Here is a 5,925-nt window from a genome sequence, read left to right on the forward strand (position 1 = left end):
TGATTGCACCTTATTAATAGCCTTTTTGATTTCGACTTGGTTAGATTTTAGTTCTTTTATTTCTCCAGAAAGGGTTTCTCTAATAACTTCCACGCTTTTTTCAAGCCCAGCCAATATCTTTAAAGTCATGATTCTGAACTCTAGGTCCGACATCGTACTATTGTCCGTATTGAGTAGGTCCCTGGCAGACGGTACTACCTCTTGTTCTTTTTGCTGAGGTGATTTGTTTCGTCTTGTCATTTTGTCCAGAGGAGAATAGATGAATGAGACAACAGAATGCTAACAGGTTAACAACATCTCCAGCAAGTATACTCTGTACAAATCAGAAAAGACCTGAAACCAGGGGACAAGAAAGGGAAAGAAAGAAGAGAAAAAAAAGGGAAAAGAAAAAGATAAAAACAAACAAAAACAGAACAAAACAAAAAAAAAAACAGAATATGATCAAATATGATCAGGCTAGTGCATAGATCAGTGCCACACACTAGCTTTTGGGCATAATTTGGTCTGTTAGAAGAAAGTGCCTGCTAAAATTTTAAAGGAAGAAAGACTTATATATGTACAAAATAAGGGTTGATACAATGAAGGGATGGAAGATGACTGTAAAGATGAAAATTATAAAAGATTTTATAAAAGGAATTGATAAGAAGTTGTTTTTTAAAAAGAAAGAAGATTGAAAAAGAAAAAGAAAAAAGAAAAAAAAGGAAAAAAAAGGGAGAGAATGTGATCAGGCAGGAGAATAGAACAAAGCCATACACTAGTGATTTAGGGTATATTTTGATCTGTTAGAAGAAATTGTATCTCAAAATTTTAAAGAGAGAACAACTTATATATATATGCCAAAAATAAGGGTAACTACTATGAAGGGATAAAAATATGACTCTAAAAATGAAAAATAAAAAGTTTTTTTTTTTAAAAAGGGATTGATAAGGTGTTGTTTGAAAAAGGGAAAAAGAAAAATTCAAAAAAAAAAACAGTTAAAAAATTAACTTTGAAAAACTAATGAATTATGGTAAAAAAAAGCCATGAATTCTATGTGCAATATTCCCCTAGCGCTGGAGTTCTCCCGTTCTCCTTGATCCGTAAACTTGGTCTTGGCTTGCTGGCTGTTCGTGCTGATCTTCTGGGGGAGGGGCCTGTTGCCATGGTTCCCAAACGTCTTTGCTGGAGGCGGAATTGCCCCGCCCTTGTCGGTCCAGGCTAAGCAAGCTGCTCGGGTTTGCTCTCAGGAGCTTTTGTTCCCTGCAAGCTCTTGGTACAGCTTTGGAGGACCAGGGTGAAAATGGTGGCCTCCCAATCTCCGCCCCGGAGGAGCTGAGAACTCGGGGCCCCGCTCCTCAGTGCGCCCCCAGAGAAAAGCAGTCACTTCCGTCTCCCCGGTCTCCGGCCGCACTCCGTGCTCACCCGGACTGTGATCGAGCGTTTCTATGTCGGGCACCCGACCCCGTGTGGAGTCTCCAAACCCAGCAGATCCCTGCGGTGCGTTCCCGCGCCGCTCCTCCCGGGGGAGGAAGGGGAGTCTCCCCGGATCTGCCGCTTGTTGGGTCCCTGCTGGAGGAGCATTGGCCCGACTGGGCCGCGGATCACAGTTTATGGCAACCCCGAGCTGAGAGCCCGCGCCTCGGCTCCGTCTCTGCAGCCGGCTTCCCCGCTCCAATACCTGGGAGCTCTGCCGCACTCAGGCACCCCCGGTCTTTCTGTGACCCCGAGGGTCCTGAGACCACACTGTCCTGCGAGGGTTCCACCCCCACTTAGCCACTGGAGCGACGTCCCTCAGCGGAGCCGACCCCCAGAAGTTCCGATTTTGTGCTCCGCAGCTCTATCACTTGCCGGTAGTGGCCGACGGAGGCCCCCTCCCCCGCCATCTATCCTCCCGAATATCGCCTCAGATTCACTTCTCCGCACGTCCTACCTTCCAGAAAGTGGTTGCTTTTCTGTTCAGAGTGTTGTTACTATTCTTATCTTCGATCTCCTGTTGAGTTCGTAGGTGTTCAGAATGGTTTGATCCCTATTCAGCTGAATTCCTGAGACCAGACGAAATCCAGGTCTCCTCCTCCTCCGCCATCTTGCTCCGCCCCTTTGGTTGATTTATTGTAAGTGGTGTTTTTCTAGTACCAGTTACTTTTGGGTTATAAAGTAAATGCATAAAAAATACCTACCATATAATGAGTGTTTCATAGATGATAGCCATTTATTTTTTTTCAGTAGGTTTTTTTTTTATTTTGTAACAGTTTAAGATTTGCAGAAAAGTTGTGAAGATAATAGTATGGATTTCTTATATGCCCCACATTCAGTTTCCCCTAAAAATATCTTACCTTTGTGTGGTACATTGTATGGTATGTTTGTTAAAACTAATGAACCATTGGTGATGCATTATTACTATCTAAGGTCGATACTTCACTCAAAATGTCATAGTTTTTACCTAATGACCTTTTCTGTTCCTGGATTCCACTCAGGATACCACATTACATTTAGTGGTCATGTCTCTCTAGGCTATTCTTGGCTGTGACAGTTTCTCAGAATTTCCTAGAGTTTAATGATCTTGACAGTTTTGGGGAGTACTGGTCAGATGTTTTGTAGGATGTCTCTTCATTGGCATGTGTCTGATGTTTTTCTCATAATTATACTGGGATTATGTTTTGTGGAGGAAGACCACTTAAGTAAAGTTCCATTTTCATTACATCATATCAAGAGTATATGTATCAACATGACTGATAACTGTTGATGTTAACCTTAGTTACGTAGCTAAGGTAGTGTTTGTCAGTTTTTTCCACTATCAAGTTCCCCTCCTCCTTCTAAACTGTACTCATTGGAAAGAAGTTATTACCCATAGCCCATGCATAAGGAGTAGGGGGATATGCTCTGCTTCCCATCTACATAAATTATTGAGATATGCATAAAATTATATGCATAAATTATGCATGAGAGTTTTGTCTATTCCCTCCCCCCGACTCCCAATTATTTTATTTATTCATTTCTTTGTATCAATATGGACTCATGGATTTTTTTTTTTTTTGTATTTTTGGGTTAAAATCCAATACTACTTTATTTTATTGCTCAAATTATTCCAGCTTTGGTCATTAGGAACTCTTTCAATCAACTCTTAGTTCTCTTTGAAATACTCCCACTGATGTTAACTTGTTTTTTGTTGTGGGAGTGTTTTCGTTTTTGTTTGTTTTCCTGAGCAGTTCCTTACTTCTTGGCACTACAAGATGCTCCCATTTCAGCTTATCTCCTGCCTCAGTCCTACAATTAGCCATTTCTTCCAGGAATCCTGGGTCATTTTATGGGAAAATGGTATTAGAAGCCAAGATCTGGGAGCTAGATGTGCTCATTGCTACTGAGTGTTCCTGCTTCTAGGCCTTCTCAACTGACAGAGTAAGAAAATGTATATGTGTATACCAGCTTATGTATGTACACATATCTATAAATATTTCTGCACCTAACTGTCTATATATTAAGTTTAACATGAGTTCATACTGATGTCTCCAACTCTAGTCCATTACCACATCAGTCATTCTAGCCTCTTCCCCTTGCTCTTCTGTAACTTCCCACTCCAACAGTTGAGAAGCTTGGCTCCAACACCTGCCATCCATTTATTTAATTGTCCCATTCCTGTGTACATATATATAGTGTTATCAGAGATTCTAACCAACATTTAACTCTATCATCTACATTACAGAGCTCATATGCTGTTTCTTTTGCCTTTAGTCTCATAGACTCCACTCTTTCCCAAAGTTGCTTAGGTTGGCCTCTTTCCACTGTCTTCAGTGAGCTTGGTTCATACATTTGTCACATAGCTAGATTGTTTTCTCATATTCTGCTTTCCACCCAACCTCCTGAATGATCTTTTAAAAATTTGTGTACATTAAGTTTCACTCATTGTGCCATACATTTCCATGGGTTTCTTTCTTTTTTTTTTTAAGATTTTATTTATTTATTTTGACAGAGAGAGAGAGAGAGAGCACAAGCAAGGGAAGCAGAAGAGGCAGAGGGAGAAGCAGACTCCCCGCTGAGCAGGGAGCCTGATGCAGAGCTCAATCCCACCTGGGATCATGACCTGAGCCGAAGGCAGACGCTTAATCGACTGAGCCACCCAAGGCGCCCCTCCATGGGTTTCAACAAATGCATCATGTCATGTATCTACTATGCCATTATTATTTTTATTTAACAAAAATTTTTATGGTGTTTTCTATGTGATAGACACTAATTCATTTAATCCTTTTAGCAATGTTATTAGAGACCATTAGCACATCATCTCTGGTATGGCAAGAAAGTTAAGATAGAGCAATTAAAGTAATTTCCTTAAAATCACAAAGCTAACATGAGTAAGGATATGGGTTAAGAAACTAGAACATCTATGTTCCTAACTGCTGCATTATCCTGCCTCCCTGGTGTCATAATCATTTCTTCCACATTGTTTTTATGGCTTTCTTCTCTTCTTTCTCTTCATCCTAAAACAATTTCCTTTTAACCACACACTGAATTTAACTCTGACCTGCTACACCTCTTTACCAGTCTTTTCAAATGTTTTTTTTATTTCAATATGTTTATTTTCCATATTAAATCTAATCATCATTCCAATAAAAGTTTTTAAAGTAAATATATTAAAATAGAATTTATTCTGTAAGTTGAATAGAGGCCAGAGAACAATATAAGGTAGAGGGAAAAATATATTTATAAGGGTTTTTTGAGATGTAATTGACATATAACATTATATTAATTTCAGCTGTGAAACATAAAGATTTGATATTTGTATACATTGTGAAATGATCACCACAGTAAGTCTAATTAACATCCAAATCTGAGGTGCACAGACAGATAGGAGCACCATGCTGAAATCATTGCCCGAGAACTGACACACACTCTGACAGTTTCCAGGGCAGTTACTCTAACAGTTACTCTGAAAGTTACTCTGACAGTGAAGTTACTCTGACAGAACTAGCTGGCTGTCCATGTGAGTCACAGCAGCTGACGGATCCTTTTCAGCTTTGGAACCAAAGGTGGTCAAGTATTAAACTTGAGATTTTAAAGGAAGGGCAATCTGAAAAGTTAATATAACCTTTCAGTCACTTGTAAATGGTCTCTCTTTCCCTGTCATTCTCCAAAAAAAATACAAAAGCAGCCTTTCTGTCACTTTTAGAAATTCTAGGAACTGCTGAAAGAAATGGATACTATTTTGGAGAAGTCGATTCCAATCATCTCTACGTCTCTTCTTTGGGAAAAGAGAGATATATTGGAGATATTCATAAAAGTTTTAAGGAGACACAAGACCTGGATCAAGGTGTTTTCACTATTCTCTTCTCACTGGATTTAGAATAAAAATATAGGCGGAAAGAGTGGGCAAATTTATTCAAGCAAATATCACATGGGTGTTAAGAAAGAAGGTCATCCAATTAACTAATTACTTCCTATCTATCCTCAGTGTAACAAGCAAAATCAAGTGCTGTCAGAGATAGCTTACAGAGAGTAGACACTCCATTTGATATTCACTTGGCTTTTAAAATCTCAAAAGGCAATGTTTCCTGAAATTCTTTTTTTAATTAATTAATTAATTAATTAATTTGACAGAGAGAGAGATAGTGAGAGCAGGAACCCAAGCAAGGGGAGTGGGAGAGGGAGAAGCAGGCTTCCTGCAAGAGCAGGGAGCCTGATGTGGGGCTCGATCCCAGGACCCTGGGATCATGACCTGAGCCAAAAGCAGACGCTTAACGACTGAGCCACCCAGGTGCCCCAATGTTTCCTGAAATTCTAAGCTGTTTAATTTTTCACCGTGCTACAAGCAAGTCCAAAATTCAGGCCAATGGCAGTGGAAATTATGCTGCCAGTCCCTGGATATTAAAGTTCTCCACGGGCACCTGGCAGACTCAGTCAGCAGAGCATGTGACTCTTGATCTCAGGATCGTGAGTTCAAGCCCCACATTGGGT

This window comes from Eumetopias jubatus, unplaced genomic scaffold (genome assembly GCF_037043125.1).
Source record: "Eumetopias jubatus isolate StellerSeaLion01/CBP00866 unplaced genomic scaffold, mEumJub1_p1.0 scaffold_8, whole genome shotgun sequence".
Taxonomy (NCBI): domain Eukaryota; kingdom Metazoa; phylum Chordata; class Mammalia; order Carnivora; family Otariidae; genus Eumetopias; species Eumetopias jubatus.